This window comes from Tamandua tetradactyla, chromosome 4, assembly GCF_023851605.1.
Source record: "Tamandua tetradactyla isolate mTamTet1 chromosome 4, mTamTet1.pri, whole genome shotgun sequence".
Lineage (NCBI taxonomy): Eukaryota > Metazoa > Chordata > Mammalia > Pilosa > Myrmecophagidae > Tamandua > Tamandua tetradactyla.
In genome coordinates this window covers 155,400,180-155,423,130 of record NC_135330.1, presented here as the reverse complement: position 1 = coordinate 155,423,130, position 22,951 = coordinate 155,400,180, and the positions used below count along the sequence as shown (strand labels likewise).

General features: G+C 33.7%; 1 long non-coding RNA gene across 1 annotated transcript in view; it reads left to right on the top strand.

Moving 5' to 3' along the window:
- Positions 1–18,094, top strand: part of LOC143681462 (uncharacterized) — a 251,236-nt gene extending 233,142 nt beyond the window's left edge. Inside the window, exon 3 of the long non-coding RNA XR_013174655.1 lies at positions 17,990–18,094. This is a non-coding gene — a long non-coding RNA (uncharacterized LOC143681462). The remainder of the gene's footprint in view (positions 1–17,989) is intronic.
- The last annotated feature ends 4,857 nt before the right edge of the window (positions 18,095–22,951 follow it).

The window sequence follows — 22,951 nt, the reverse complement described above, 5'->3', positions numbered from 1 at the left end:
TTGCTTATGGAATAGGCTAATGAATGAGGAAGGAAAAATCAGATTAGCACAGTTACCATTTTGCAGACCCTAATAAAATAAATTAGGTCAAATACTGGTGAGAAACTAGCTGTTTTTAGCATGTCAACCAATGTTTACCCACAGATTAATTGTTGGTTATAGGAAAAAAAAGGTAACTAGAAATAAGCTTATCAGCACCTGTAGCCACCAACAAATATTTGTTGATATATGCTTAAAAAATGCATTATATAGCTCTTCTGTCTTAAAATGTGTATTATAGTGGTGTTAGTTTGAAAACTGCCAGAATGTGATATACCAGCAGTGGAACAACTTTTTAAAAGGGGAATTTAATATGTTACAAGTGTACATTTTTAAGCCTATAAAAATGTCCAAAGTAAGGCATCCAGGTAAAGATGACTTAATTAAAAGAAGGTCTATGGGTATGGAACACTTCTGTTAGCTGGGAGTTCATGTGCTTTCATATGCTGGCCCCTTGCTTCTGGACTCTGCTGCTTTCAGCTTCTATTCCTATGGAGGTTTCTCACTTTGCTTCTCCCTTGGCTTTCTCCAGGTTATGGCTTGCTTAGCATCTATCTCATGGCAATGTCTGCTCAGCTCCAACCATCTCCAAACATCCATGTCTCTGTTCTCTGAAGCAACTGTTCTCCAAGCATCTACATCTGTTCACTCCATCAGCTCCAAGGCTTCTGTCATTTCTAGCTCTCTCAAAAATGCTTCCTCTTTTGAAGGATTTCAGTAAACGAATCAAGACACACCTGGAATTGGTGGAGTCACATCTCTGCCCGATCAAAGTTCAACCCACAATTGGGTGAGTCACATCTCCATGGAGATAATCCAATCAAAAGTTTACAGCCTACAGTATTGAAACAGGCTTGAAAGAAACTGTTTCCCTGACAAGTTTGAATTAAGATTAAAACATGGCTTTTTGGGGTACATAACACTTTCACACTGGCCAGTTCCACCCTCTGGACCCCCCCAAAAGACATATTTTTCCCATAAACAAAATACATACACTGCATCACAATATCACAGAGCAATAAACCATTTCAATAACAATTCAAAAATATACAGAGGCATGGGTGGTTCAGTGGTAGAATGCTCACCTTCCATGTGGGAGACCCAGGTTCAATTCCTGGACCATGCACACACCCCCCAAAGAAAAAATAAAACATACAAAAGACCAGTATAAAAATCTCAAAGTCAGTTACAGGCATGGTCTTTTCTAAGGCATACTTCTTCTCTGGCTCTAGATCTGTAAAACTTAGAACAAGTTATCTGCTGCTAACATGCAAAGGAGGGACAGTCATAGAAATCAAATTCCCATTTACATAGGGAGAAATTGGAAGGAATACAGGGGTCACTAGACCATACAGTTCCTAAAACCTGCTGGGCAAACTCCATTAGATTTTAAAGTCTGAGAGTCATTCATCTACAGAGCTTTAGAGAGTGGCAGTCTCATCCTTTCCAAGGGCATATGCAGTGGCCTTGCTCTCTTTTCAAATACTGGGTGTGTTGCAACACTGGGGCTCATTGGGGGTCCAACTTTTTATCGGTTCCACCCTCACCATACATCAGGGCTATACCTGGGCTCTTTGCTGTTTCCAGGGCACAGGCTCAAACCCTTCAGAACAATGGGGTGGCAACCAGGCTCCGCCCAACCCCATGTTTATACACTCTATCCTCTCTGAGGCCTGAGGCAGCCCAACTCTTTCTGAGCACTGAGGTGGAAGTAATACCTTCTGATTCTGGGGCAGACTCACCCTTTTAACATATATAGATGGGTCTCTCTCCTGACCTGAGGTTTCCTGGCTTCAGACCTTAGCCTCCATTGTTCTCCCTCTGAAGACATTTTTTTCCTTCACTTTGTCCCTTTTCTGTCCCTTTTAGTTCAGACCAGCAGTGGTTCCATTTATACAGATCCCACAACACTCTTATTGGTTTTCTATACAATATGCTGGGATCATGACCATCAGACAAAAGGAATTTCCACAAATCCTTCTGGATAACTCCATCTCCAATATTCACTTGTCTTGTAAAGGTGGATTGCTTCCATGCTTGGATAAATCCTTATTTGGGGCCCTATTGATTGGGGTCTCATTTTCTGTAAGCCCAGATTTTTCCAGAACACCAATTTCTGTTTTCTTTGTTCCCAAGAGTTCAGTTTTCAACTTATCTCTTTACTCTCATATTTTACTATGAGCTTCAGGGATAAGCCAGATTTTATTTTCCACATTTAGCTTGGAAATTTCTTCTGCTAAATATCCAACTTTATCACTCTCAAATTCCACTTTCCATCTACAAAGAATGTCTTCCCTTCAGTTCAGAATGGCATGTTCCTCATTTCTATCTAAAGCCTCACCAGAGGTACTGTTCAAGTCCACATTTCCACCAACAGTTTCTTCAAAGTTTTCTAAACTTTCTCTATCAAGCTTCTCACAACTCCACCAGAATCTTCCCTGTATCCACTTAAAAAGCTGTTCCAACATGTTTGATATTTTCAAACCACAGAAGCACCCCACTTCTTTGGAACCAAATCTGTGTTAGTTTGGAAGCTTCCAGAATGTGACATACCAGAACTAGAGTGGCTTTTAAAAAGGGGAATTTAATAAGTTACAAGTTTACATTTCTAAGCTTATAAAAATGCATAAACTAAGGCATCCAGGTAAAGATACCTTAGTGCAAGGAAGGTCAATGGGTACGGAACACCTCTGTCAGTTGGGAAATCATGTGGCTTATATCTGCTGGTCCCTTGCTCCGGGGCTCTGTTGCTTTCAGCCTTTGTTCCAATGGGGGTTCTTCACTGTGCTTTTCTGGGACTGGCTTTCATCTCTTGGCTTTCCTTGTCTCTCTCCAGGTTCTGGCTTGTTTAGCATCTCATGACGATGTCTGCTGGGCTCCAAGCATCTCTAAGCATCATGTCTCTGTTCACTGAAGCAACTGTTCTCCAAGCATCTACATTTACTCCCCCTGTCATAGTAGAGGTTTCTGTCATTTCTAGCTCTCTCCAAAATGTCTCTTCTTTTAAATAATTTCTGTAAACTAATCAAGGCCCACCTGGGATGGGTGAAGCCACACCTCCATGGAGATAATCTAATCAAAAGTTTCCAGCCTACAGCACTGTCAGTTGAAATATGATTAAAAGAAACTGTTGAGCCAGCAAGATTGAATCAAAATTAAAATATGGCTTTTCTTGGGTACATAATACTTTCAAACTGGCACAACAACACTTTTGCTTTTCTGGTAGTTCCTTAAGTAGTCTTGTTAACTCCAATTTCTTTTTTTCAATAGTCCCAAACTTGGTGAAATAATTTTATAGGTATTGTTTTCTTTATGTCATTCTTCTCTGCAAAATCATTATGGTTATCCTGTTGCCTTTAAAATTATCTTCCTATTTAAACAGAGAATGCCTAGTCCAAAATAGCTACTGTTTGCACTCTAACTTTTTCCAAACACTCCCCACTTAAAGGATCTTTTTAAAAAAGTTAATCTTATCCTTTCATTCCAAACATGCAATGTACATCCTTGCTATGATATTCTTTCACCCCTGCCTTTTAATATGAGCATTATTTCAAATCAATTTCTAGTCGATACTAAGAAGCCATTTATATCATCACAGTCTACCAAGATGTCTTCTTTGCCTCATATTTTATATAGCAGCACTCACTGGACAAATTATTTAATACTTAAAGTGTGGAGATAAGCATTAAAAGATGGATGTTAATTCCCCCTTTTTACATTTCCATAGGAGAGCCCTTGGGTGTCTCAGTTTCTCTCAGTGAGGTTATCATTAGTGAAACGACATCTGCTTTTCCATACACCTCTATTCTCTCTTCCCCAAGGTAAGAGAAACATCATTTAATTGATAAAAGCCTAGCATATTTCGTGTGGTGTTTCCTAGAAATTGTTTCTCCATGGTCCCTTTGAAACTTCCTACAGTAAGTGCTCTCAGCCTGCTGCTCTTCCCTGCTCAGAGTGTTCATTGTGGACTGCCTTGGGGGGATATCCACCATGACCCTACTTCTCCATCTACAACCACGTGGGTAATTTGAATTTGAAATTGAAAGTAATAGCCTCTGCAGCAATATCTAATTCAGCTCCTATCAGATAACGATTGAGAAAGCTTTTATTTTGCTTTGGTTTTATCTGTATCCTCTCTCAGCTAGAATCCTAGAGGGACAAAACTATACATGGCAGCTTTATAATTTTATGAACTAAAAAAAAAGGATGCCTTACATCTTCTAAAGGGAATTAGGATTCCCTTGGTACAAGAGCCTGTGACTTATGCTTTTCAATTTACATTTGGATTCCTTAGTCCTATACTTAACAGGTAGTGGTGTTTGATAAATATGGGGAGTTTGTACAAATGCATCCTAATTTTCCATCCGAAGGAATACTATCACTCTGCATCTATTTTACCATTTCATCTGTCAGCCATATACTAAACAAGGAGTAAATATATGTATGGTAGTACAGGTTTTATCTGGTCAGCTTAATCTGGGGTCAAATTCTGGACCTCTGTCATATTAATTATAAATTATTTCATTTGTTTCTATACCTTGCAAAGAGTTGCTTCAAGGTTTAAATGAAATAACAAATGTAAATTGGCCAGTGTTGTGTCTGATGCAGAATAGTTGCTCTTTAGTTTGAGGAATTTCCATTTGTCAAGCTCTCTGCTCAGTACTTCACTTAGGACAAGTCTCTAAATTCTCACACAATGGGTGCATAGAGACTCCATTTTATTGTCATATTACAGATGATATATTAGGCATGAACAAAGAATAAATAATTCTCTTTAGTAATGCATCCACTAGTATGTGAGTTGAGGTATTGCACTGAGGCTTCTGCATCCAGGTTATCTTAACTGTTATACCATACAATCTCTAATAAATATTTATTTTGGTAGGTTCAGTCTGTGCTAAATGCTGATCATACATAGACAAATAAAACAGAAATGTTGACATTCTAATGAGAGAAATAGAAGATAAAGGAAAAAGTCAATTTTAAAAACATTTTTTTTTGGGGCGGGCCGCGGTGGCTCAGCGGGCAAAGTGCTTGCCTGCTATGCCGGAGGACCTCGGTTCGATTCCCGGCCCCAGCCCATGTAACAAAAACGGAGAAACAGAATACAATAAAAACAAGAAAATGTTTAAAAATGTTTCCCTTTCTTCCTTCCTTCCTTCCTTCTATCCTTCCTTCCTTCTCTCTGTCTTTCCTTTAAAAAAAACAAACAAACAAACAAAAAAAAAAAAAACATTTTTGCATTTGTTCTTGGTAATTAAATTTGATGCTGGAAGAAAACATACTCTTTTCCACAGACACATTGTCTCAAATCTATCTGTATACAATTCTAGGTAATTATATCCTATTTCAATTTCAAGTTAAGTTGCTGGAAAAAAGCATTGTGTTTATTTTGCCATGAAAATCGATGCTTATCTTTATTGCAGGGAAACAAGACTTTACTTAGTTTGAGTTATGTCCACATAGACAAAGTGAAATGGGTCACAGTTTGATAAGATGGGAAAAGGAAATTGCTGTTGAGAGACTTTTTTAAATGCAAGCTCACACAGCTTTATAACACTATAAAATGCCCAAACTCTTAACATGCATGATATTTTTTATTCTCAGGAAACTTCTTAAGAAAGGAGTAATAAAGGTTGTAAGAATTTATCCATTAGAAATTTGTTCTTAAATATTGATATTAGGTGTGAAAGTTAGTAAGGGATGGCAGATAAAGGCTGTTTCACTAAAGGTTCTAGTTTTGTGGACTGGTATAATCCCAGTTATGTTAATATGGGCACACAGCAATTTTGCAATTCCAATGATTAAAATAAAAGGTTCTAAGGGTAATTATATTTTGAGAACACCTCCAGAGGCTAATAAAGGAAAATCATGGTATTCATTCAATCTATGATAGGCCTGATACATAGAAATTATGGCAAATTTGTGTCATTAATAGTAAGGAAAAAGAAGAAGTCAAGTGTGTAATTTATAGACTAATAAATCAATTATGTTGGAGGGTTATTTGCAAAAAATAAGGGAGACAAACATGTAAAATATGTAATTCTAGTGCAGAGATGCCTCCAAAATGTTGAATGTAATAAGTTAAATAGAAAGCACAAAACAACTACTGTTATAGGAAAATCAAGTGTAGCTGTTCTATTATTGAAAGTGGGATGTAAGGAAATCTTAATTAAATATAGTTCTTTCTTGAATATTCATTACAAAGTAGAGGTAAACAATACTAATAAAAACATGTAAAGAAATATTTAGCTATGAGGTATGCCCCTTAGGATTTCTACACAAAATAGAATACTGAATAAACTATTGAAAGTGATTTGTGATGAGATCATAAAAACTCACAGCTGAAGTTTTAACTGGAATAAGCAGGAAAATATCCAGCACCTTTTCACATTATTTTTTCAATGGCTTTAGAAATATAAAAAAATGCAGAATAATATAATTATTAGGGGTGAGATTTGAAGCATTAGATATTAGAATCTCACCATGCTGTTTACCCAAACAACAAGGCTTGTACTTTTCTTTTAGACTATTCAGTGCCTATTTTAATTCTTTAATATAACCGATGCTAATCTTTATTCCAGGGACACAGCTTAAAACATAAATCTATTAATAGACTTTAAAACAAATGAACATTATGGCCTCCCCATCCCCACCCACATTTAGGAAAGAATTACATTTACCAGAGGTACTAAAAGGCATATATAATGATTGCTATTTTATAAACATCTAAGTGGATTTTGGATTTCAACCATGAAAGTGGATAGGTCTAAGAAAAATAGAGTCAGGAGCAGGTAGTCATACAATTGAACGTTTTGCAAAATTCATTTCACAATTTGTGTTTATTGAACCTGCCAAGACTAAGAGCCATGAAAGATGTAGTCAAGGCAGCAGCAAATTGAGAACCTGCCCTCAGATCTCATAAGGGCTCTTCCTTAAAGACATTTCCTCACATTGTCACTGAAGTTATCTATAAATGTCTAGGTTCAATAAACTCATTAAGAAGACAGAATTGGATCTGATGTAAGTTGAAAGAAAGGGAGAACTCTTGACGTGAATGCCAGTTCAGGGAATATACTAGTTAGCCTGGTGGGCTAACAGGCTTGAGATTTCTAGAGCTAAAGGAAGTATTTCTCAACCAAACAAAATGAACCATGTATATACAATTGAAAAGTCACTCAGGAGTGTCAAGAAATCACCATTGTACTGTAAATAAAAGTAACAAAAAAATAAAGCAATCTCATGACTAAATGCTATGGACAGTTGTATAGCACACATGCAGCAAACTACTTGAGGCAAAACATGAAAAGATTTTTTTCAGGGTACCATTTGGTTTTTGACTAAAGGTATCTGAATTTAAAACAAAGCGAAGGTTTTCAAGTAATCCTTTATTATCCTCAAGGGATTTTTTAGGAGACTAAGATCAATAAACATCTAAATCATTGCTGAAGAGTTGGGAAAGATGACTTTTAAAGTATATTAGAAAGATCAGAATTTTAAAAAATAATTTAGTTAACAATGAAATAAAGGCTAATTGCACGTATCTTAAGACAGTCATTGGCTAAGCAGTTTTGTATGTTTTCTAATATTATTCTCCGTATAATCCAATAAATTATGTATCATTATCCTAAATTTATAAAAGTGAGAATTAAGCTGTACCAAACTGCAGTGAGAACTATCATGAGAGCAGCATCCATAATGAGGATTACTTTTTAACTTAATAACATCGCTTCCTTAAAATGTTCATAATTAAAAATTCCAAAAAAGTACTTTGAAATTAAGATGTTAAAAAATCCTAAAATATCATTAAAATTGATTACATGTACTTATTATTTATTAGAAAATGTGTATAGATAGAAAGATGGATAAATGTATGTCTGTATCTATATAGGTACATCCTCGTACAGATGAAGTAACATAGATTATATAACTATAGATTATAGAGTATAATTCATATGTGCTATTTGCCCTTTTTTAGAAAACTCATTTTGATAAATGGTTCACTAAAGGCTGTATCCTTTCAATACTTGATTTCCATGCAAATATCCTTATGTTGGGAAGGCAGTAAAGCTTAAGTAAGCGAAGACAAATGTAGAGAAATCATCCTTCCAAAACAAAAAGGAAAAAAAAAACTTTGACACAAAAGGGTAAAATACCCAAGGCAATATGAAAACTGATGCTGATTTAGAAGAAATAATAGCAATAAAATAGTAGCTACTATTTAATTCCTAGCCCCATTCTAGTTCCTTGAAACAATACTCCACATGTAATGAGTAACTGTGGCACCCCACATCTCTTTCCTCTCCCTTTTCTTCTACTTCCATTTGCACATATAGATTACTTCTTTTTGATTGTATTTATTTGTTCTATTTACTGGGCACTAAGTCTCACTTCATTTTTCTCTTATCCCCCACCCCCTTCTGTGCTTCAGTTTGGATATTTTCTGTTCATCGGTCTTGTGGTTCTCTGATTTTTTCTTCTGAAAATTCCAATCTGTTTCTATGTCTGTTGATAAATATATATATAGTTTTACAGCATGTGGCTCATTTTTTTCTGCAATTTTCATTTGTTTTCTTATACAGATTCCCTTTATATTTAATTTATATTTGATAGTTTTGCTACTATTTTGTGGATTATATTTTCCTGCTTCTCTGGCTGTGTGATTTTTTTTTTTTCTACTGGGTATTTGAAATCCTCCATTGTTGAGCATGTGGATCATGTTGTCTCCATAGGAGAGTGTTTTTGCTATGCTTTATTTTTTTGTTGTTTGTTTTCTCTGCAAGGCAGTTGATTTACTGGTTCCTCTACTTAACATTATCAAAAGTTTGCTTAGTATTTGTTAGGGCATGCGTAGAGTAGTTCTTATTCTGGGGGGAGATTAGCTTCACTGCCAAGATAATCCTTTTGGGTAGTCCCATTATTTGAAATACTGGGGTTTTAGGTGAATTATCTAAACATGGGAGAGTTGAAAATCCCGTGTCTCCTAGAATTCCATGAACTCCAGAATTTGTTTGGCTCACTGTTTCCCAATATCTGTTTCCTTCCAGTCACCACAGAATCTCTTTGTGTGCATGTAAAACTATCGGCTGAACTTTCAAGGGGACTGCTGTATAGATTACCTGTGCTTCTCTGTTTGCTAGGTTCTCTCCAGAACCCCGATTTGTAATTTCAGACATCTCAGCCAAACCAAACTGTTTTATGTATCTTCACCCAGTGAGATTGCTGATCTGTATCAGGATTCCACTTCACTGTGCTGTTATATGAAAAACTGATCTGAGGCAGACAGCAAGGGTACATGTGCCTCAAGTAACATTTTCCTTATCAAAAGGATCACACTCTTAAAATATTTGTTGTTCAAGACCTGGAAACAGTTGCTTTATATAGCATTTTAGTGTTACTGGTGTTCATGGTAGTAGGTTAGGTCTTAATGCTCATTTTTTTCATTATGGCAGGACCCAGAACTTCCCCAAATACTAAGTTGTTCTAAATTGTAAATATATGTAATTATACTAAATTAGCAAAACTGGGTTTGCTTTGCTTTTTTTCTTTTTCATGGGCAGGCACTGGGAATCGAACCCAGGTCTCCAGCATGGCAGGCAAGAACTCTGCCTGCTGAGCCACCATGGCCCACCCTAGTTTGCTTTTTAAAATATTTTGTTCTGTATCAATTACTGAGTTAGTTTGGCTATGATCTTTGTTCTTGCATTAAAAAAAATAGTCCATGATGGTTATCTGTCATCATAGAATGAGATGAAGCTTATATTGTCATTTCATTCACTGAGGAATTTTATATAAAACTGCAATGATATACCCCTTTAAAGTTTGTGAGAACTCACTTGTAAAAGCACCTAGGAATAATGTTTTCTTTGTGAGGAAATTTTAACATTTGTCTTGATATTTTTAATAATTATGCTCTCTTCAGGCTTTTTAAATACATCTATATTAAATTTTGGAAGCAACATTTTTCTAGTAATTTGTGCATTTAATTTAAGTTAAAGCTAATTGATGAATACTCTTATTTTCTTTGTAATTTCCATTCAATGTCTAGTGTCTACATTTTTATTAAAAACTATTTCTGGGCTCTTTGATTTTGTATTGATTAATAGTTCATATTTTTTAAAAACTTTTTGTATTGATTAATAGATTTAAAAATTTTTAACCATATTAGTGTTTTTAGAAATCAATGTTTGACGTGACTGATTTCCTTTGGAGAATATTTATTTTCTGGATTATTGATTTGGGCTTTATATACTAAAATATTTATTATTTCTTTTCCTCGCTTTTCTTTAGATTAATTAAGGTTATAAATATCCCTTTAAGTTCCATTTGCACATCACTAATTTTGATAAGTGGCATATTATGGTGCACAGTTTCAAATGTTTTTAATATCCATTTAATTTCAGCTTTGATTTAAAAATTTTCACATGTGTAAGGATTTTGTTTGCTTTTCTTTTTTTATTTTAACATAATTGTATTTTTACTGAGAGCCTGGTTTACTTAGTAGGAATTGTTTCAAAATTTTAGTGACTTGCTATAAGAACTCAGAAAATGATAATATTTTACAGCTTTCCAATTTTGCATATGGAAAAAAATTGAGTATTTTTTCCATATTGGGTACAGAAATCTATACACATCCATTATCAAATTTGCTAATGTTCTTCAAACCTTACACATTTCTTCTCTCTGAATAACCTGTCAGTAATTGAGACAGATATGTTGAAATCTCCCCTAGCATGGTATTCAATCTCTCCCTTTAAACAGTTGCGTATTTATGTATTTTTAGGTTCTTTCATCCAGTGACTAAGAATTTAGAATTTCTTTGCTTTCCTGATAAAAATAACCTTTTAAAATTATGTAATGACACCCCCCCCACGTTTGCTAATACTTTTGATCTCAAATAATATTTTGTTTTATACCACAGCAACATTTTTTGGGTGTCATTATTTAATGTCCTAATATTTCTTTTCCATTTCTTGGACTTTCAGCTCTCCCAAACTTTAGACATAAGATATGTCTTGTAAAAAAAGACATTGATTTAAAAAAAAATCAATTTGTTAATCTCTTTATTTTAACTGGTGAATTTATTGTGTATATGTTTATTTTAATTATTATTACATTTGGATTTGTTTGTATTATCTTTGTTTATATTTCAGTTTGTCCTAATTTGCCTTGACCTTTGCTCTTTGGGAATTGCTTTTTTTTTCTTGGATTATTATTAATCCTATTCAGTCTCATTTCATTACTTGTTTGAAATTATTCAATTTACTTCTATTTTAAAAGTAATTTTATATTCATTTTTGATTATTACTCAACTTGCTTAATGCCATATTTAACTTGAAGTTAAATTCAAATAATATCTTTGAAAAATTGAAGATTGCAATTCTCTCTGAATACTTGAAGGATTCTAGTACACTAGTTGTAATAACTATAATTATTTTTCTTGTAATTTAATTTTGTCCTCTGATTTTACAAATGATTTATCATTGTTATTATATACAATGATACTTCTTAGATTTATATTCTTGTTTATTACTCTATTTGCTCCCTATTCTTCCTTGATCTATGATCATCATTCTGTGTTTATTACTATTCCTATATCTATTATATATGTTTAAAAAGTATTAATGCCATCTCTTTAAAGATATACGTTCTCAGTTTTTGGTTGTTAATAATTTTTAAAATTTTGCTTTCATTCTTGAATGATAAGGTCTTGACTTGCAGTTAATAGCTTTCCAAACTTCAAAGATACTGAATACTTTTTCATTGTATTCCATAATTTTTAGCCAAAAAGCCATTTTCACTCTAATTATCATTCTTTCATAAGTAGTATGTCTCTTTCCTCAACAGTCTTGAAGATTTGCTGTTCTTTGTCTTTGGCAGTAAGGCTTTATAAAGAAGCAGACTCAGTGGGAATGTCCATCAAGCTCTCACCTCTACAATCTCTTTCTGCCTGAAGCTGATGTCAATCTCATGGAGCTGCAGCTAGCCTCCTTGCTGTTATGAGGATACTAGCCTGCACGTTTAAAGGACACATGATGTTTGATTCTTCAATGCATAATTTATCCCTCATCACTCTTAGACTCATGATTTATATTGGTAACTGGCAGTGGCAGTGATAGTGGGAGATCTACTTGTTAAAGAAAGTTTTAGTCTTGTTTTTTTCTTATTTGTAATTGAATATATTCCCAACTAATATATTATGGTTAGACTTCTGCTTATAAAAATAGCAAGGTCAGTTGTCTTATACATCCCAGGAGAGAATGTCTGATCCAACGTCATGCAACTTTCTTTAAAATGTGCGGGGAGGGCATTGATAGGTGGTTTTCATTGTGTTGACAAAAACTTTGAGTTAAAATCACCACTTCTTAGGTAAAAAGATAACTTATGCTGTCACAATTCTATTAAGAAAAAAGATAATGCACTACAAATGATTTGTTTAGGACCCATTCAGAGTGATATAGAATGAGCTGATTCTACAAACACATGGTGTTTTCTTAATCCCTACATGCTTCTGTTTCATTATTTGTAAATCATGTATAGCCTTAGAAAAACTCCTAAGACTAAATAATATGATTAAGCAAGAGTACTCAGTATATAGTATTCTGTTTATATAAATTAGTTTCCTTCCAAAAATAAGAAACCAGAATTTTCAGTAATAAAACAACCAAACACAAAATTTTGTAGCAGCCTCAAAACTAAAAAACTCTCTTGAATATGATAAACAAAAGGATCCACAGGAAGAGATTTGTCTCTTTTAGACTTTTTAATTAGATTTTAACTTGAAATAAAATGCTCTTTCTATAACATATGCTCACTCATTAAAAATTATCATGATTACCATAATCATTTTGTCCTTAGTGACCTATTATTAACCATAATTGTTAAAAGTTTCATGGAAATAAAATTAAGCTGAAGCTTTTATGAAAACAGAATCTCTATGCAACTCTTTAGCCTTTATTTATTTCATGAGTGGGGAAAGCAGATCTCCTTGACTATTCAGAATGCATTTCTTTTTCTCTGTGTTTTGGTATTTAATTGGATTATGTCTGTTCAATATTAGTGATTGAACCATGCACTTAATATCTTCCATAATGCCTATGACAGGGAGAAGGACATTGTGGGCTCCCGTTATTCCTTAATTTTGACATCATAATCAGGGGATAGAAATCCTCTGGTGAATTTATTGTTGTGTTCACAATGAGAACTTATAAAGGTATAGACAATTGATGTTAAGAGTAATGGAAATGAGATAGTTTGGTTCTAAAAATCATCAACATTTATATCAGAAGATCTAGGAGCCCTTATGTTGAAAGCCACATATTTTTTCTCTAAAGTGAGCATCTCTTAGAAAGTCCGTAGACATCAATTTATTTCTTTTTACTTATGTCCATCTATTTTATCATCTATCAATCTTCTATCTGTCCATCATCTATCTGTCTATCCATCACCATCCATCTAGCCAAATAAGATCTTTCCCTGTTGGTACAATATTTCTTAATTCTAGGAAGAAATTTCCAGTGTAAACAAGTGTTTTGTTTGCCATAATCAGAATTCCAACTGAAGAATGCCAAATTTGGTATTTGACTGAAAAGGAACTAAACTAAAATATTGGGATAAAGAAGAAAATCTGGACAGTCTTAAAGTGTAATATATGCCATGTATTATAACAACCAGGGAATGCAAGTCTCTATTCCTTGTCTGATTCCTGATAGAGACCCACAGCCTTTGGAAATTTACAGTTTCTGAACCAAGTCTACAAGGATAGTACATATGTGCAATGAGGAAATGATATTCTTCTTTCCATGTAAACCATTCATGATGTTAGATGGATGATAAGAATTAGAGCTGGAATTTTCACCATGATTTTAAATTTGAATTTTAAAGCATTTTTCCTTCTTAAAAGGAGGAAATATTTTAAATAGTATTTACCAAAGAAATATATATTATTTTTATTATTAAAGAAAAAACTGCCTCTATTTTCATGATAAAAATACTTACCTCAAGAATTTTTTAAATGCACTTAATATGTAAAGGTATTCAGAGAGCCTGCTAGCTGTACAGATTACCAGGAATTAAGTAGATGAATAAGAAGAAACACACTGACTTGATGCTTGCAAAAATGCAATAGATTTATAGAAAATGAGCAATTTGATTTTTATGCTTTTATATTCTCTGTGCTTTGTAATTATAAACAGATACTCTGTTAGTATCACATATTAAGAATATATAATTTTCTCTATTGTAGTGATTTTTGGCATTTCAATAGTGTTAAAACTCTGTAGATACAATTTTCTAGAGTTTTATGGCAAATACAGAAAAACCACCAATATAAATTTGATAGAATATTTTAATTTTCATACACTGAGTGATGAGTCACAAGCCAACATGATTTTTTTCCATTTGATTACATTAGATTTATTGTTCACAAGCCTGAAATCAATGATTGATTGAAAGGGTTTGAACAGTAAAATGATGAAAATAGAATTATGATTCATTTACTCTTTTTAGTTTAAAATAGAATCATAAAGTGGAAAAATGTTGGACAAAGGATAAAGAGAATGTATTCTTTTAATACCCAGTTCTGTGATCTTTATCAGGTAAATCATGTTTACTGAAGTTCAGTTTATTCAGCATAAGTATCATTACTTAAGTTTGAAAGAATTGAACACATGGTATTTTTAAGAGATAAGCTTTAATATAGAATAATTTTATGAAGTATAGGTAATAGAACAGCAACCGATTCTTATTTCCCTTTTTCTTTTATCATTATGCATGTTCTCTTTTTCTCTTCTTATATTAGCTGATGTATAAATTAAAGGTAATTCATAATCCTCTAACAGGATCAATTTAATCTCATATTTTCTCAGATTAAAGATACTTATTGAACAGAAAAATGTTTTTTTTTCCATATGATAATTTCAGTTTTACAAATTCATTACAAATTTTGGTTTCAATAGAAGCACAGATATAGAAATGAAAATATATGAAAGAAGAAGGATTTCTATATTTTCATAGATCAGATCACTTATTGTCACTCAATTTTTTCATTTCATAAGTGATATCTTGGATACATTCCATATTCCTATTATTATTTAGAAAATTACAGTCAATGTTTTATAAGAAATAATTTGTGTAGGGCAGAGATTGGTCTTGAAGTAGCCAACCTGCACTGTGTAAACACCAATGAATGAGGACAACAATCATTAACCACTGAAGTCAATAAACAATACAGAGGACTCAGAATAGGACATTTTTGATACAACATACAATATAATTAATTAAAGGAAATATAGAAAAGTAAAGTTACTGCCTTAAATTATTGTAATTACTAAAAGTCTTTGAAGTTTTTTATGGGTCAAGGAATATAGTACAAAAACCTCACAATACAAAGACTACACACCTTCATATCTCATACCGTCCCACTATTCCGCGCCTACTGTGCGTCTGTCATTCAAGGCTGTTGTGCATTCTTGAATGCAGAATGCTTTTTCCCAACTCATAACCTTCTCCATAAACTAGGAAAAGAAACTGCAGCTACAGAATATTTCAATTTCTTTCTTGGTCATAGCAAAAAATTAATATTTTTTCCTTGGTGTTTAGCTCCCAATTTTTTTAGATTCACTATAAGTCTATTAGGCTAGAATTGTCATTCTAGTCAAAAAATCATTGCAGAACCCCAACTTTCTAAAGGACATTAAAACCAATAATCAATTGAGAAGTGATATAAAGGAGACACAATTATCCATGTAGTCACTTGAAGTAGAGGTTTGCTAAACCTTTCCCCTTTTCATCCAGTTTGGTTTAAAACCCCTACTATTTAGAGGCTCATGGCTTCTTACTATTGATCCTTAGTCTTATCATCATCATCAGTAGACTTCAGAGCATATGCATTATTCCTTTACAGTGGCAGGATCTCCTTAAACACCTAAATCCTCACATCAGCTAATAAATCAATGGTACATTGGAACAGTTTTTCCTCATTCTCTGTTGATTCAATGGAAGGGCTATTTATCTTCATTTTCATTAAGAGTACAATTGTAATAAGGGGTTAGTCAGACAAAAGTCTGCATGTGTATGTGAGGGGGAGGAAGACCCCATGGGTTCTAGAAACTGAAAATATTTCAGAGGTTCTGATATTTACTGTGTGAGAATGAACAAATTTAACAAAAAAAAGGACTGAAAACCTGGGACCAGTTCATATTTGACCCATGTTAAGTTATTTGGGGTTCATATTAAGGAAAACTGTGACTTAACAACATTAGAAATATTTTAATCCAGGAAGTGACATCACCATATTTTTTAGTAAATTGATATTGATGCAGAACTGAAAATGGAGAACAGGAAGACATGGCTGAGAAAATGAGAACAATAAATTAGGCAAAAAACTATGAGTATAGTGAGTCACGTAAGTAGATGGAGAGATGGATATACAAAGAGGGATACAATGTTGAATAAGGAAGGACAATCTATGGGTCATTGAGATTGGATTTGGAAGTAGGAGTGAAAGAAGTTAGGGAGAGTTATGGGGATAATGAGGCAGGTCTGTAAATGCAGATTTCTTGGGTTTGATTCTTAAAAGTACTACATCATAGAGGTATAATAGGTTATTTTACTTCCTTTTGTCACTATCTTCTAATATTTGTTCATTATCAAATAATAATATAATTATATTGATTTTATAATAGTATAAAACGTTATAGGAATATTTTGATTGTTAAATGAGATAATCCATGGCAGTGCTTAGTCCAGTGCTTTAGAGAAAGTATGCTTTCAGTAAATATCTGCTATGGTTAATATTATCAAATATTTTTAAACAATCTTGGCATTCAGGTTTGAGAAGTTATGCGGTTGGCATATGTGTAAGGTATATGCTAATTTCCATTTTGAATGCACTGGTTTGCATTTATGTTTTGTAGACACTGAAGCAGACAATTAAATATATAAATCTGGGTCACAACATATAATTCTAAAATACAGTTTTGATTTACAGAGGTATCAGTACATGAATGGTAATTGAAATAATAGTTGTAGCAGCCTCACACAGAGAAAGTGTACAGTATAGAAAGAGAAAAGGGATTAGGATAGAAGTGCAAAGAACACCACCCTTGTTGAAAAAACAAAGGAAGAAGAGTTTGCAAAATAACAGAGGGAAGGCCATAGAAGTAAAAGGAATGCAAAGACATGGTGGTATTACAGAGGCCAATAGAAGGGAGGCTCTCAGGAAGGAAGAAGTACATAATGCTCTAAGGAGAATAATTATTTTGCACCATCTTTATGAAAAGACAATAGATTTGATGGTAGGTTGATGAATTTCAAAGCAATAAATTCTCTTCATTGAGTTGTACATAAAAAAGGCTATACTGCAGGAGTTGTGTGTGCACGTTTATATAAAATGCTAAACTTGATATAAAAATCAATAGAAACTTTCAACAATTTAGCTCTTAATACAGTTGTACAAATAAAATAGCAATTTTGTGCATGGAGTTTTATGTCATAATGTAAGAACAATATTTTCTCAGTACTGTTAGCTTCTGTAAACTCTCAATGTCACTATACTGCCTATGTGTAGTTCCATATAGAGGCTTACTTACAACTGAGACTGGAGTAGAGAAGTCAGAAGATAGTCAAGATAAAGTATTTTTTCATATCCTTTGCATTTTTAACTAAGCCTGGATCAAAGTTTTGGGGAAGTGAAGGACACACCCGGGGGCCATCTTCCAGGCCTCACCTACCGCTCCCCTCCCCTTTTCTACTGAGTGCAGATGTTTCACGCTCCCATTCTGTTGCCCCAGGAGAATCATTCCATCTAATGAAAAAGGCGGACCATACCTTAAACCTGAAACCGGAACAAGCAGCCCCAGCTGCCATCAAGGTTAGAACACGGTTATCAGGGCCCACTCCCCTCTGGTTTGTATAAACACCGCAGATTTGTCTCTTCTCGCTATCACAGAGATGCCATCTACTGACGCTGACCTGACCAATTGACCTCCCAGGGAGACCAGCCACTAAGGATCTCTTTTCCTGCTTCCTTCCTTTTTTGGGCCCTTTGTGCTGTGTAAGTAATAACACAGTCATTTGCTTAAAGTTTCTGTTGTGCCTGAGTCTGTGTTTCCACATTGTACATGCAGCAACTCCATGCAAACTTTTTAACCTTTTTAATGAGCATCATTTACTTGATTTCGAGATTTTCTGCTGGCAAACATCTGAAGTGACACAGAATTGTTCCAAACCCATCAACGTAAGATACAATCCCCGAAGTTTTAAAAAACTTCAAGCATAGAGAAAACTTGAAAGAATTATATAGTGAACACTCAAAATTTTATTAGAGAACTTCAAAAATTATTAATGTTTTGCCATATTTGCTATAAATATAAATATGAGAAATGTCTGGGTTACAGACATTTTAATGCTTCTCCATTAAATAGTTTAGAATGGATATGGTAATAACAAGAAAAAAAACCCTTCACAACCAGAATGTCACACCTAAAAATAAATTAATAAGTATTAATATCATCAGACTATATTTAAGCAGTGTATGATCAATTAGGATATCTCATTTGGAGCTTTTCAGTTAGGAAAAAAAACCCTACTTTTTATAATACTGAAGTGTTTGAAAGATAGAAAACAGTTTTGCAAAAGAATATCTCATAATTTCAGTGAGTTTTAACTCTATCGTGCTCTTTATATCTATCAGCTGGCATTCCTCTATAAAGAAGAACTTTCTTCATTGCCTGGGAATGAGAAATTTTTTTTTACTTTAAAAGACTGGTAAGATACATTTTTCCCTTGTTCCTTCTTCCTCATTTCTTCCTGTACCTTATATGTTATACTTTTTAATTATTTTTAAACATGTATTCTGCATAGTTTTTGCAATTTTAAGCCAACGTATCTACAGTTTTAGCCACAGATATTGCTAAATATATATATATATATATATATATGGATATATTTCTTCTTCCTTACTTAAAAGTAACATGCTATAAATATTGGGCTACAATTTGCAGGTATTCACCTAGCTATGTCCTGGGCATAATGACATGGTAGATCAGGGATAGCTTTCTCATTAATTATTTATGATGGCACAGTATTCTATTGTGCAAATGGATCATCTTTATTCTATCTACTTTCTACTAATATGCAATAGGGTTGCATCATTCCTTTACTATCCCAAATTATGGATCTATGAATGACCTTATGCATTGGAAGAAGTATCTTTAAAGTTACACATAAGTGGGCCTAATAGGACAAAGTAAATGCATATATAATTTTATTTATTGCCAAATTGTTTTCTAAAGGGGTTGTATCATTTTGTACTCCCACCATCAATGCTTAAACAATATTTTTCTACAAAGATTTTAAATGGAATGTACTGGCTTTGATTTGTTCCATTTATTATTAGTAGTAGTGCTATTATTAGCCAAAGTAGTAAACAGTCTGCTCATTTCTTTTGTCCAATTTTCTATTGGCTTTCTGATCTTTCATATTTCAAATTTTAAATGCTCAGTACATATTATGGTGTTTAACCTTCTGTCTATATTATAAACGATATAAGTTAAAGTATTTTCCTTAAAATGTATTAACTGTCAGTATATTTTCCTTCTTAATGTTTTGCGCAAAAATAAGTAAATTCTATAATATCAATAGTTAGCAACATTTTACTCATCCATTAAAAACCTATATATTTATCCTTCAAGCAATTGGTAGACTATCTATATTTAAACATTTAATTCTGCAATTTATACACATTCCATGTGCTATCTATTGTGCTTATAAGTGTGTTCTAGTTTGCTAGCTGTTGCAATGCAATATACCAGAAAGAATGGCTTTTAAAAGGGGGAATGTATTAAGTTGCAGGTTTACAGTTCTAAAGGCATAAAGATGTCCAAATTAAAGCAAGGATATAGAAATGCTCAATCTAAGGCATCCAGGGAAAGATAGCTTGGTTCAAGAAGGTTGATGAGGTTCAGAGTTTCTCTCTCAACTTGAAAAGTACATGGCAACAGCTGCCAGCTTTCTCTCCAGGCTTCTTGTTTCATTAGGCTCTCCTAGGGGTGTTTTCCTTCTTCATCTCCGATGACCCCTGGTTTTTATGGTTCTCATGACTCTGAAGGCTTTTTCCAAAATGTATCCTCTTTTAAAAGGTTCCAGTAAACTAATCAAGACCCAGTTGGAATGGGTGGAGTCACATCTCCCTCTGATCAAAGGTTGATACCCACAATTGGATGAGCCACATCTCTGCGGAGATAATCTAATCAAGTTTCCAACCTGTACTGCAGAATAGGAATTAAAAGTAACATCTGCCTCCACAAGGTGGATGAGGATTAAAATATGGCTTTTCTAGGGTACATAATCTTTTCAAACTAGAACAAGTTGTTTGAAAGTTAATATCTTCACTAAGATAAATTCAATTAATATTATTTGCTTGTATTATTAACATTGTCACACTGACTCCACATCATGGTATCCTATGTAGAAGTAGGCGTTTAGCTACTTAGGGCCTGATAAAGCCTGAGGCTGAAACCGTGTATGTATATGCTATCTTATATATGATACGACATAAATTATACATCTCTTTCAAGAAACCTGAGTGTGAAAAATTTTCTGTAGGACACAATTGGTTTTTCTGGGTGGGAAGAAATTTTTCAGTATACTCATCTATGAGAAAAATGAAAAACATTTTTATACATTTCCCCATGATTTTTAAGCTATAACCCATTTTCTTTCTGACATTATGTATTTTCACAGAACTAAAAATTCAATTCAAAATTCTTTCTGTTTATTTTATTTTTTTTTTTTTTTTTTTTTTAAAGGAAAGACAGAGAGAAGGAAGGAAGGATAGAAGGAAGGAAGGAAGGAAGAAAGGGAAACATTTTTAAACATTTTCTTGTTTTATTGTATTCTGTTTCTCCGTTTTTGTTACATGGGCTGGGGCCGGGAATCGAACCGAGGTCCTCCGGCATAGCAGGCAAGCACTTTGCCCGCTGAGCCACCGCGGCCCGCCCTTTTCTGTTTATTTTTAATAGATAATGAGATTATGTAGTTACAATTTCTGAAGCTACTTTAAGCATCTTTGATTATTAGAAATATGCCCAGTCTAATTTAATATCATTACTACACCTGATTTATATCTTAAGGACTCACCAGGAAAAAAAAAACAAAAAAATAATTTATGGATATTCTATCAAAAAATATATCATACCATTTACTCTTGAAATTATCAATATCATGAAAAAATAAAGGTTAAAGAACAGGACAAATTACAGGACATTAAAGAGATGAGAACTAATGCAATGTTATTGCTGAACCCAGCGATGGGGAAGTACTTTAAAACACATCACTGATCAATTAGTAAAATTGAATAAGATTGGTAGATTATTTAAATGACATTGTGTCAATGTTAAATTTACTGAACTTGATCATTGCACTGGAGTGCACGCACACACACACACACACACACACACACACAGAATGATGCAAATATATCATAATCTTAGCATTTGGTGATTCTCTTTGAGTAGTACGTAGGAAATCTTTGCACCGTGTTTTTTAGATTTCTGTATTTGAAATTATTCAAATCATTAAGTTAAAAAGGGACCCCTTAAACTTATGTTCTCATGTTCATCTGGCATGCAATTCTACCACTACTGTTCTAAATGAAACCATTTTCAGGGACAGCTTCTCTGAAATCAGTTGGTGGATTAGGGGACAATAAATACAGGATTATTTGGAACTCCTTTTAGCCCAAGGAGAGAACAAATGGCAAGACAGGATTTCTAACAACATGCACTTGGGACATTGCCCGTCTGTCAACATTGTTCTTGCTCCAGACCTACAGCCTGAGTATATGCAAAAGATGGAGAACAGCAGGATTCAGCCTGCAGGGAGACTGGCAGGAGCCACAGCCTACAACCGTGGACCATGTGACTCAAATGGAAACTCCTGTGAACAACATTAGCCAACTGACCTGGATGGTTAGTATCAGTCTGATACCAGGTGGCTGGGTTTCAGTGAAGACAGAGACATCAGGAAATCTCAGTATGGAAACAGAAGAGCAGAAATATTCATCAGTGTTACATGGACCGAAAGTTGAATGTATGACAGAATACAGATTAAATTATTTAGGCCTATTTAGTCTAGTTTACCAAGTGTATCATAGCAAAATATTGTTGAATCAGAAGCAGAATGTATGCATTTAAAAATGCAAAAATACATTCCAATAGATAGATTATAAATCCAACTGAAGTCAGGCTGTCTTCAAACATTTTCAAATTCTGGTCAAGGGAATGAAATTTCACGCAATTATCTTACACAAAGCTAATTAAAAAAATCTCTTTTAAGATTAATTTGTTCATATTGTGATAAGCCAAACTTTTTTTTTGTTTTTTTCTCACAATTTATAATAAACAGATACCTTAAATCTACTTTTGAACATTTTTACACGCATAAAGATGAGAAATGTTAAAATCTCATGTGGTTATAGTTATAAATTATGGTCAATTCAGTTTATGTACTTCATATTCTAAAAGTACTTTTAAAAGAGGTAGCAATGGATGAGGTTTATGAAACAGAAAAGAATGAGCGTAATGCAGGGTTGGTATGAGGAAAATTTAGAAAAGACTTGGAATAAATTGTTAAAAACTTATGAGCATGTTGTTTCCTAGATCAGAGTTTGCTCTGTTTTGTTTTCTGAACAAATCCTTCTCCTTTTCTCAGTAGAATAGATTGGCAGGAATTGTGCAAAATTAATCAACAAAAGTATCACTTAAAATGCCCAGGTCACGTGTAATACATATAGTAACATGGATTTAGGACACTGGCAGTCTGTGAACATTGTGCCAGCATATCTCTACAGGCCTGAGTGAGTGCATATAATATCACTTAGTCCTTCCTTCTGAATAGAGAGTGAAATGAG